Source organism: Ursus americanus, chromosome 10 (genome assembly GCF_024610735.1).
Source record: "Ursus americanus isolate L20-20 chromosome 10, mUrsAme1.1.p, whole genome shotgun sequence".
Taxonomy (NCBI): Eukaryota; Metazoa; Chordata; class Mammalia; order Carnivora; family Ursidae; genus Ursus; species Ursus americanus.
Window position 1 is genome coordinate 78,960,844 of NC_142136.1, and position 12,518 is coordinate 78,973,361.

The following is a 12,518-nucleotide window of genomic DNA, read 5'->3' on the forward strand; positions in this document are numbered from 1 at the left end:
CGAGTGTGTGCTCCAGAGCTCCAGCTTTCAGTCTGGTCACACGTGCATTCCCAGGATCACGGTCTCAGTCCACTTTCTCACAGGTGCCGGTCCGCGTGTGCCGGTCTGCGAGTCCAGCCCGCTCCCCAGTGCAGGTGGCTACCGCTTCCTGGCGCCCGAGCATGGCGCTCCCTCCCCCTTCCATTTATCTTCCGATTTCTGTGTGCGGAATCAGGGCTCCCTGCTTCGTACCTCAATACTCAGCGCTGGAGATGTTCATTTGTAGAGATCCAGATGTATATTCCTGCATCTCAGGCTGATTCCGTGGGTTTTCAGGATGGTCTGGTACGTATCCAGCTTGACTCAGGGGACCAGCTGAAAAAGGGGACCCCTACTCCTCCACCATCTTAACTGCCTTTGCATTATTTTATAATGGTGGCTCAAGAGATTATCGTCTATATCTTCAACTTTTCACAGTCTACCAAGAGTAACATCATAACACTTCATGTAAAATCTAAGAACCTTGCAATTACACAGCCTCATTCATCTCTTTCTCATCTTTCGTAACAGGGCTGCTGTATACATTCATCTACATACACTATAAACCCCATAATATAGTGTCATAACTTTTGCTTTTATTTTAAAGAAGTTTTTTGTTTGTTTTGCTTTTTTAAGTAGTGTGTTGTGTCTGCTCAGTTTTTACCACTTCTGGTGCTTGGCATTCCTCCTTGAAGATGAGAGTTTTCATCTGTTATCTCACCTCAAGCTAAGGAACTTAGTATTTCTTGCAGTAATGATCTGCTTGTTACTAATTATCTTAGTTTTTATTTTTCTGAAGATGTCTTTGTATCACTTTTATTCTTTTTTCTTTCAAAATTTTATCATTTTTATTCTTTTTTTAATATCACTTTTATTCTTGAAAGACATTTTTGCTGATACAGAATTCTGAGTTGACAGCTTCCCCTACCCTCAGCAGTTCAAAGATATTGTTACACATCTCTGTCCTCATGATGAGAAGTCAACTGTCATTCAACTAGGGTCTGTCTAATTGTGTTCCTATTTATACTGCCTGGGGATCACTGATGTCCTTGATCTGTACATTTACATCTTTTACCAAATTTGTGACATGTTTGGCTGTGATTTCTTAAGGTTTTTTTCTGCCCCATTCACTCTCTCTTCATTTGATATTGTCTCACACGCCATTAGGTGCTGTTCATTATTGTCCAACTTTTTTATTTTTTATTTTTTTATTATAATAATATTTTTTATTATATTATGTTAGTCACCATACAGTACATCCCTGGTTTTTGATGTAAAGTTCCATGATTCATTAGTTGCGTATGGACTCTGAGAAACAAACTGAGGGCTTCAGAGGGGAGAGGGTGGGGGAATGGGATAGGCTGGTGATGTCCAACATTTTTAAATCTCTTTTTCAGATTGTATCATTTCTCTGGTCCATCTTCAAATTCACTGACTTTTTCTTCCAGTATCTCCAATGTGCTGTAAGCCTATCCAGTGAATATTTTTATTGAAGGTACTATATTTTCCAGTTCTAGAATTTCCATTTGATTCCTTGTTATAATTTCCATTTCTTTGCCAATTTTTATTTCTTCATTGATTAGAAACATGTTTTTCTTTTTTTTTAATTTTTTTGATGTAAAGTTCGATGATTCATTAGTTGCGTATAACACCCAGTGCACCATGCAATATGTGCCCTCCTTACTACCCATCACCAGCCTATCCCATTCCCCTAACCCCTCCCCTCTGAAGCTCTCAGTTTGTTTCCCAGAGTCCATAGTCTCTCATGCTTCATTCCCCCTAGAAACATGTTTTTCGGTATATTTCTGAGCACTGTCACAATAACTTATTTGTGAAGTCTGACATCTGAATCATTTAAGTATTCGTTTCCATTGACTGACTTTTCTCTTGAGAATCAGTCACATTTTCCTTTTCTTCAAGTATCTAATAAATTTGGATTGTATATTGGTCATTGAATGATAAGTTGTAGAGTCTCTGTAATCTGTTTCTTTAAAGAGTATTGTGGGGGTTTTTCTTTTAGCAGGAAATTAAGGTGACTGAATTAGAACTTCACATTCTTGCTCAGTTTTTTAGCCTTAGCTAGATTTCTTCATCTTTCCCATACCTTCCCAGCTCAGGAGTCAGCGATTTGGGCAGAGTTCTACCCAGAAATTATTTGTAGCTGTCCCTTTGCAACTGTCTCCTTTCTGGGATGGTCTTCTTCCTTCCAGCTTCTATGATCAACCTGAATTCTGTTTTCTGATTCTTCCATCACTGAGACTATGACTGCAGGTTCCTACCTGAGTTTTAGCCAGCTCTTGGACCCTGACCTAAGGCAAAAAACTAGAAGAGCAGGAAACTTAACCCAGTAGTGTTCTGTTTTTCTCACCTCCAGTTTCTTCCTGCTTTGGGTCATTGTCCAGGGCCATAAGACTATTGACTTTTACATTTTTTCCAGGGGGTATAATTATCCATGGGAGAGTTTTTCTGATAGTAGTTATTCCACTATTAACTGGAAGCCCTTAGAATAAAAATATCTTATTTATTGAGTAGTTGAGGAAGATATTTTAACATTGTCTGACACAGGATAATAAGTTTTGCTTGACCTTAAACACCTCTAAGTAGAATAATTGAGGAGTGAGTCACAGTGTTAGTGTTGTAACTGAGATTAACTTATTTGCACACTTGGCATATAATAAATGGAAGTTAACATCCTTACAGAGCCCTACATTTTATCATATTTCAGGGGACTTTTCCATTCCAGAAATCAAATTCATTCATGTTTGTGTTTTAAAAGCAGATCCAGGAGCACCTGGGTGGCTCAGTCAGTTAAGCATCCCACTCTTGATTTCATTTTCATGATCTTAGGGGTCATGAGATTGAGCCCCACCAGGCATCTGACTCTGTGCTCAGCAGGGAGTCTGTTTTTTCTCCCTCTCCCTCTGGCCATCTCCCTCCTTCCTCCCCACCCCACTCATATACATGTGCACGCTATCTCAATCTCTCTCTCAAATAAATATAAATATTTTTAAAAATAATAAAAGCAGATCCAAAATGGACAGTGTCTTTAAGTTAATTCTGGACAGGTCTTCAGAAAAAGAAAAAGACAAGAGCTGGATAAATTGGTAGTCCAGAAGTATGAGTGTCAGTCTTGAAGCCATAGGACTCAAGTTTGTGTGCGTTTTCTCTGTGACCTGGTAAAGCCTCTCCAGGCTACAGTATTTCTCTTGTATAAAATGAAGACAATGTGACAGAGAAATAAGTGAAATATTTGTTAAATCTGAGTCTGAAAGGTTTCAGTTACACTTTCTTGATAATAAAACAAAATAGTCCAAGCATGTTAGCACATCTGTTCTTTAAGCTCTCTTTATCCCGACTTTGACCCCTTTACCCCACCCCCAATTATTCTAGGTTTCAGTGTTCAAGCCCACGGCCAGGATTTTTATGGGAAATATTTTGACAATGAGAGAAAAGTAGCCTTGAGCAAATTTATTTTATCTGTCTGAAAGAATATGATTATTTGAATAGGCAGTGTCAGGATTGATAGGAAAAGAGATGGTACAGAGGAGAGGAAAAATGGAATTTCTAGGAAGTCTCAATGATTCCAACAAAATTTATGACTTGAGCCTCAAATGTCAGGATGTTAAACATCTGCCTCTCTCTGTATCAACTACTTTGGCCGGCGGTACATGCTATTAATGTCCACATTAGCGGTTCCTGGTAGCTTCCATCAAAACTAGTTAATCCTCAGATTGGTCTGGAGCCCAGGGGAACAGGAGTGGAGGGGCGGGGTAGAGAGAGGAAATGAGGCCAGACAGGACACAAGCCATTGGCACCGTGATAGATTTGACTCTTACTGGAAAATAAAGGGGAGCATTTGCATGTCTTAGGTAGAGGAGTGATGTGATCTGATTGTATTTTACCAAGGAACACTTTGGCTGCGGTGTAGAGGACACAGGAAACAACAAACAGGGAAACAGCCAGGAGGCTGTTGGGTCACTCAGAGGAGGAGGGGGCAGTGATGTAACCTGCACCAGGGGTTAGTGGTGGAGGGATGAGAAATGGTTGGATTCTGGGGAATAAAGCAAAAGCAAAGCTGATAGATTTGGATGTGAATTGTAAGAGAAAAGAGTCAAAGAGAACTCCAAGACTTTCATTCTGAGCAACTGAAAGAACGCAGTTGTCAGCTGTTGGTACAGGGACGCCTCTGAGCTAGGCAGGTTTGGGTGGGTGGTCAGGAGCTCTGCTTGGGGCACATGAACTTTGAGATTCTATCAGACCTCCAGGCAGAAGAGCCAACCAGGTTGGGTTTATGTGCCATGAGTTGAAGACAAATCTCCAGACTAGAGAACCAGAGGATGTGAAGCCTCTGGGAGGGAGCAGTGCTCCCCCACCTTTAGGGGCAGGGGCAGGGGCAGGTGCTACCTCACCATTGCCTAGCACTGTCCTGACAGAGCAAGTCATGGGCACATGACAATGTAGGCTTCAGAGCACATATTCAACCACCCGTGGGAAACTGTTACAATGACTGCAGTGCAAAAATGCCCAATATCCGAATGTGAAACCAGGGGTGGCTGTGGCAAGCAGAAGATAGTTCATGCTCACAATTACACAGCCATAGACTTCAGAGCAGAGAGTGGAAAACAACTTTCATTGTGAAACCACTTATTCATACAGCAAAAGTCAAAGCATATTGCAAGAACACTCTACACTTGACTCTGTGGACAGACAATGGAAATGAAGTCTACCAATATTTCATTTACATGTAGAATGTGAGAGGTTTATATACAAACTACATCTTCAAGATCCAGGAAAAATCAATCTGATTCAAATAACCATTATCACTGCAAAAGGATTCACCTCAGCAGTTACCTGGGACTAATGATAAACAACATTTTCAAATATTAAATGATAAAATTGAAAAATCATCAGCCTCAGAAGACAGAAGCATAAGAACACCCACAATAGCATTTATAGAGAAATGATCATCAAGATTAGTATAAAACATAAGCTCCTTTAGGTCTCTCCAATCTAGCAATATATTTATTTATATTTGTTATTTAAAATGTGTAACTATATGTTAGGGAGGGTCTTTTTTTTTTTTGTAATAGGCTGAAGAAAGTCCATAAGAATGTTTGATCTAAACTGAAAAGAGGTGCAGATCTTCCAAAGAGGTCAGCTAGAATGACCATTGACGGTAAAACCCAGCTATACTGAAGGCTCCATTGTGCATGTGAAGACAGCAATATTTGAAAAGTTAGCTCAACCTGGAGCTGGTATTGGCATGCTCAGTGTCCACAAGCTGAACATTAAAGCTTTACATGCATGGCCTCACCTTCTTTAAGGACCTCACAAAATTTTATTTCATTTTACTAAGAACATTTAACGTGAGATATACCCTCTAAGCAAATTTTTAAGTGAGCAATAAATTATTATTGACTATAGGTAAAATGCTGTGGAGCAAATCTCTAGAGCTTATTATCTTGCTTAACTGATACTTTGTGCCCATTTATTAGTAACCACCATTTCCACTACCCCCTTCCCGGCTACTGGCAACTACCATTCCATTCTTTGATTCTATGAATTTAGTTATTTTTTATTCCTCCTGTAAGTGGATCATGCAATATTTATCTTTCTGCAACTGGTTTGTTTCACTTAGCATAATGTGCTCAAGTTTCATCCATGTTGCATATTGCAAAATTTCGTTCTTTTTTAATACTGAATAGTATTCCATTTTATGTATGTACCACATTGTCTTTATCCATTCTCTTGTTGGACATTGAAGTTGTTTCCACATTTTGGCTATTCTGAACAGTGCTGAAATGAACATGAGAATGCTAATATGTCTTTGAGATCCTGATTTTAGTTCTTTTGGATAAATACTCAGATTTATGATTGCTAGATCATACGATAGTTCTTTTTTTAATTTTTTGAGGAACCTGCATCCTTTCCATAATGGCTGCAGCATTTTGTGTTTCTGCCAAGAGTATACACGGGTTCCAATTTCTCCACATCCTCTCCAATACTTGTCTTCTGTTTTTTTTATACTAGCCATCCTGACAGGTGTGAAGTGATATCTCATGGTTGTTTTTATTTGTATTTCTCTGATGATTAGTGATGTTGGGCATCTTTTTATTACCTGTTGGCCATTTGCATGTCTTCCTTGGAAAAATGTCTATTCATGTCTTTAACCCATTTTTTTAGAGATTGATTTATTTATTTTAGAGAGAGAACACAAGTGAGTGCGGCAGGGAGGGGCAGAGGGAAAGGAGAGAGAAACTCAAGCAGACTCCATGCTAAGCATGGAGCCTGATGCAGGGCTCAATCCCATGACCCTGAGATCATGACCCTAGCCAAAACCAAGAGTCAGACACTCAACTGAATGCACCACCCAGGTGCCCAAGCCCATTTTTTAATTGGATTATTAGATTTTCTGCTACTGAGTTATAGGAGTTCCTTGTATATTTTGGAGATTAACCTCTTATCAGATAATATGGTTTGCAAATACTTTCGCCCATTCCATAGGTTACCATTTTACCCTGTTAATGGTTTAATTTGCTGAGCAGTAGCTTTTTAGCTTGGTGTAGTCCCACTTGTCTGTTTTTGTTGCCTGTTTTTTGTCATACTCATTAAATCATTGCCAAAGTAAGTATCACAAGCTTTTCCCTTTTGTTTTCTTCTAGGAGTTTTACAGTTTCGGGTCTTACATTTAAGTCTCTAATCCATTGTGAGTTGACTTTTGTATTAGGTGTAAGATAAAGGTCCAGTTTCATTCCTTCATATAGAGATACCCAGTTTTCCCAACTCCATCTGTTGAGGAGACTGTCTTTTAATCATTGTGTATTCTTGGCATCCTTGCCAAAGATCAGTTGACCATATATGCATGGATGTATTTCCAGGTTCCCTATCCTGCTGCATTGGTCTATATGTCTCTTTATGCCAGTACCATATTGTTTTAATTACTATAGCTTTATAATATAGTTTAAAATCAGGAAGCGTGATGCTTCCACCTTTGTTCTTCTTTCTCAGGACTGATTTGGTTGTTTGTGGTCTTTTGTGCTTCCATATGAATTATGCAATTGGTTTTTTTTCTATTTCTAAAAAAATGCCTTTTGGATTTTGATAGAGATTACATTGATCTGAAGATCACTTTGGGTATTATGAACATTTCAACAGTATTAAGAGTTCTAATCCATGAACACAGGACATCTTTCCATTTGTTTGTGTCTTCTTTAATTTCTTTCTTCAGTGTTTTGTAGTCTTCAATAGACAAGTCTTTCATCTCCTTAGTTAGGCTCATTTCTAAGTATTTTATTCTTCTTGGTGCTATTTTAAATGAAATTGTTTTTCTTTTCTTTTTTAATTTTTTTTTTCTTTTTTCACCTTCTCTTTTTATTTTTTATTTATTTTTTTAAAGATTTTATTTGACAGAGCACAAACAGGGGGAGCAGCAGAGGGAGAGGGAGAAGCAAGCTCTCCACTGAGCAGGGAGCCCATTGTGAGGCTCAGTCCCAGGATCCGGGGATCATAACTTGAGCTAAAGGCAGATGCTTAACAGACTGAGCCACCCAGGTGCCCCTTCCTTTTCTTTTCAATCATTTATGTTAGTGTATAGAAATACAACTGATTCTTGTACTTGATTTCAACTTTACTGAATTCATTTATTAGTTCTAACAGTTTTTAAATATAGACTCTTTAGGGTTTTCTATGTATAAGATCATGTCATCTGCAAACAACAACAATTGTACTTCCTTTCCAATTTGGATGCATTTTTTTTTCCTAATTACTCTAGCTAGAACTTCCAGTACTGTACTGAATAGACATGGTGAGAGTGGGCATCCTTGCCTTACCCTGATGTTAGAGGAAAAGCTTTCAGATTTTCACCATTGAATATGATGTCAGCTAGGGGATCTTTGTACATGGCTCTTATTTTGTGGAGGTCCTCCTGTTTCTAGTTTGTTGAAATTTTTTTTTAAGATTATTTATTTATTTATTTGACAGAGATAGAGACAGCCAGCGAGAGAGGGAACACAGCAGAGGGAGTGGGAGAGGAAGAAGCAGGCTCATAGTGGAGGAGCCTGATGTGGGGCTCGATCCCATAACGCCGGGATCACGCCCTGAGCCGAAGCCAGACTAACGACTGAGCCACCCAGGCGCCCCTGTTGAAATTTTTTATCATGAACAGAAATTTAATTTTGTCAAATACTTTTTCTGCATCTATTGAAATGATCATGTGATTTTCATCCTTTTTTTGTTAATGTGGCGTATCACATTCATTGATTATTGTATTTTGAGCCATCCTTGCATCCCAGGGATAAATCCTACTTGGTCATGGTGTATGATTCTTCTAATATGCTGTTGAATTTGGTTTTTCTAGTATTATGTTGATGACTTTTGCATCAATGTTCAACAGCATTATTCGTCTGTAGTTTCCTTTTCGTGTTGTGTCTTTGGCCTTAGCACCAGGGTAATTACGGACTTATAAAATGAGTTTGGAAGTGTTCCCACCTCTTCAGTTTTTTGGAAGAGTTTGAAAAGATTGTTATTAATTCTTCTTTAAATGTTAATGCAGAGACATCTTTTAGATACATGAGATTGTCCTGTCATATTTAACTTAAGCAGCTTACACACTAAAAGAAGGAAGTTGTTGAGCTACCCTATGACCCAGCCATTGCACTACTGGGTATTTACCCCAAAGATACAGACATAGTGAAGAGAAGGGCCATATGCACCCCAATGTTCATAGCAGCATTGTCCACAATAGCTAAATCGTGGAAGGAGCCGAGATTCCCTTCAACAGATGACTGGATTAAGAAGTTGTGGTCCATATATACACTGGAATATTACTCAGCTATCAGAAAGAACGAGTTCTCAACATTTGCTGCAACATGGATGGCACTGGAGGAGATAATGCTAAGTGAAATAAGTCAAGCAGAGAAAGACACTTATCATATGATTTCTCTCATCTATGGAACATAAGAACTAGGAAGATCGGTAGGGGAAGAAAGGGATAAAGAAAGGGGGGGTAATCAGAAGGGACAGTGAAGCATGGGAGACTATGGACTCTGAGAAACAAACTGAGGGCTTCAGAGGGGAGGGGAGTGGGGGAATGGGATAGACTGGTGATGGGTAGTAAGGAGGGCACATATTGCATGGTGCACTGGGTGTTATACGCAAATAATGAATCATGGACTTTTGAGTTGTTTCCAACTTTGGGCTATTGTAAATAATGCTACTATGAAGATTGGTGTAAAAGTATCTTTTTGATTCCCCGATGTTACTTCTCTTGGGCACATACCTAGAAGTGGAATTGTTAAATCATATGGTAATTCTATGTTTCGCCTTTTGAGGACCTGCCAAACTATCGCCTGCAGCAGCTGTACTGTTTATATTCCTGCCAGCAGTGCCTGAGGGTCCTAGTCCCTCCAAGCCTCCTCAGTGCTTGTTATTTCCATGTTTTTGGTTTTTTGTGTTTGTTTTAATAATGGCCTATCCTAAAGGTGTGAAGTGGTATATCACTATGGTTTCGATTAGTATTTTCCTAATCATCAGTAATGTTGAGCATCCTTTTATGTATTTATTGGCCATTTGTATATCTTCTTTGAAGAAATATCTATCCGAGACCTTTGCCTATTTTTTATTCAGCTTGTTGTTGTTGTTCTTGTTCTTGAATTGTAACAGTTCTTTACATATTTTGGATATTAATCTTTTATCAGATCCATGATTTGCATTATTTTCTCCCATTCTCTGGGTTGCCTTTTAACTGTCTTGAAACTATCCATTGATGCACAATACCTTCAAATTTTTATGTATTCCAGTTTATCTATTTTTTTGTTGCCCATACTTTTGGTGTCATATGCAAGAAACCATTTCCCCATCCAATGTCATAAAGTCTTTCTTTTGTTTTCTTCTAAGAGTCTTATAGTTTTCAGTTTTCATTCTTATGTTTAGGTCTTTGATCCATTTTGAGTATATGGTGTAAGGTAAAGATCCAGCTTCATTCTTTTGAATGTGGATATCTAGTTTCCCAACACTATTTGTTGAAAAGACTGTCTTTTCCCCCACTGACTGTCTTGGCATCTTTGTCAAAAATCAAATACCATATGTATGACAGTTTATCTCTGGGATCTCTATTTTATTCTATTGGTCTACATGTCTATCCTGAGGATAGTACTACACTGTTTTGATTACTGTGGCTTTGTAGTAAGCTTTGAAATCAGGAAATGTGAGTCCTCCAACTTAATTTTGGATTTTTTGTTTCAAGATAATTTTGGCAATTCAAGATAATTTTGGCAATTTTGGTGACCTTAGATTCCATATGAATTTTAGGATAAGTTTTTCCTTTTCTGTAAAAATGCCATTGGGATTTTGGTGGGGGTTACATTGAATCTGTAGATTACTTTGGGTAGTAATGTCATCTTAATAGTATTAAATCTACCATTTCATGAACACGGAATGTCTTTCCATTTATCAAGTTTTCTGTAATATCTTTCAGCAGGTTTTGTAATTTTCAGTGTACACAATTTTTGCCTACTTGGTTCAACTTATTCCTAAGTATTTTTATTAATTCCAATATGACTATATTGCAATTAAATTTTTTCCTTTTCAAATTGTTCATTGCAAGTATATAGAAATAAAACTGATTCTTATGTGTTGATTTGTACTCTGCAACTTTGCTGAATTTATTTATTAGCCTTGATTTACTGTGGATGCTTCATGGTTTTCTACGTGTAAGATCATGTCATCTCTGAACAGAAATAACTTCTTCCTTTCCATTTTAGATCCCTTTTTTTTTCTTTTTCTTGCCTAATTGCTCTTGCTAGGATCTCCAATACTGTTTTGAATAGAAGTGGTGAAAGTGGGCATCCTTGTCTTATTCCTCATCTTAAAGGAAGAGCTTTCAGTTTCTCACCATTGAATATATTAGCTATGGCTTTTTCACATTTGGCCTTTACAATGTTGAGGGCATTTTTTTATTCCTAGTTTGTTGGGTTTTTTCCAAGATTTTATTTATTTATTTGACAGAGAGACAGAGACAGCCAGCAAGAGAGGGAACACAAGCAGGAGGAGTGGGAGAGGAAGAAGCAGCTCCCAGCATAGCAGGGAGCCCGATGAGGGGCTTGATCCCAGTACTTTGGGATCACGCCCTGAGCTGAAGGCAGACGCTTAACGACTGAGCCACCCAGGCATCCCGTGTTGAGTGTTTTTTATCATGAAAGAGAGTTGAATTTTGTCGGTGCTTTCTTTGCATCAATTGAGTTAATCATGTAATTTTCCCCTTCATTCTATTAATGTTGTATATTGCATTGAACAATTTTCATATGTTGGGCCATTCTTGTATTCCAAAAATAAATCCTAGTAGGTAAAAATATATAATCCTTTTGATATGCTGTTGAATTCAGTTTACTTGTAGTTTACTTATTGAATTCAGCTTACTAATCCTTTGTTGAGGATTTTTGCATCTATGTTCCTAAAGGATATTTGTCTGTAGTTTTCTTGAAGTGTTTTGTCTGCTTTAGTGAGTTAGGAAGTATTCTCTCTTACTCAGTTATTGGAAGAGATTGAGAAAGATTGATGCCAATTCTTATTCACATGTTTAGTAGAATTCACTAGTGAAGCCATTTAATCTTGGGCTTTATTTTGTTGGGTAGTTTTAGACTACTGCTTCAATCTCCTTACTAATTTTAGGCATATTCAGATTTTCTGTTTTTTCTTGAGTCATTTTTGGTAGATGTGTGCTCCTAAGAATTTGTCCATATCATCTAGTATATCTAGGGTACAACAGTTGACCAAAAATAAAAGAGAAAAAAAACACACAACTCAAAATGGATCATAGGTTTACGTGTAAAAGGTGAAAGTATAAGGCTTTTAGGAGAAAATATAAGTGAAAATCTTGGAACTAGGGTTTGGTGATGGGTTCTTAGACATGATCCCAAAGACATGACCCATAAAAGGAAAAATCAATAAATCGAACTTATCAAAATTTTAAATTTTTGCTCATGAAAATCCTTGTTAAGAGGATTAAAAAATAAGCTGCAGACTAAGAGAAAATATTTGCAAATCACATATCTGACAAAGGACTCATAGCTAGAATATATAAAGAATTTTCAGAGGTACCTGGCTAGCTCAGCCAGTATTATTCTTAGAGTGATGAGTTTGAGTCCCGCATTGGGTGCAGAGATTACTTAAAAATAATATCTTTCAATTTTTTTAAGATTTTATTTATTTATTTGACAGAAACAGCCAGCGAGAGAGGGAACACAAGCAGGGGGAGTGGGAGAGGAAGAAGCAGGCTCCTAGCAGAGGAGCCTGATGTGGGGCTCGATCCCAGAACGCTGGGATCACGCCCTGAGCCAAAGGCAGATGCTTAACAACTGCGCCACCCAGGCACCCCTAAAAATAATATCTTTTGAAAATTCTTAAGTTTTAAATTTAAAAATTAAAAAAAAAATTTCAGGTGTACCTGGCTGGCTCAGTTGGTAGAGCATGCAACTCTTGATCTCATGAGTTTGAGCCCCACA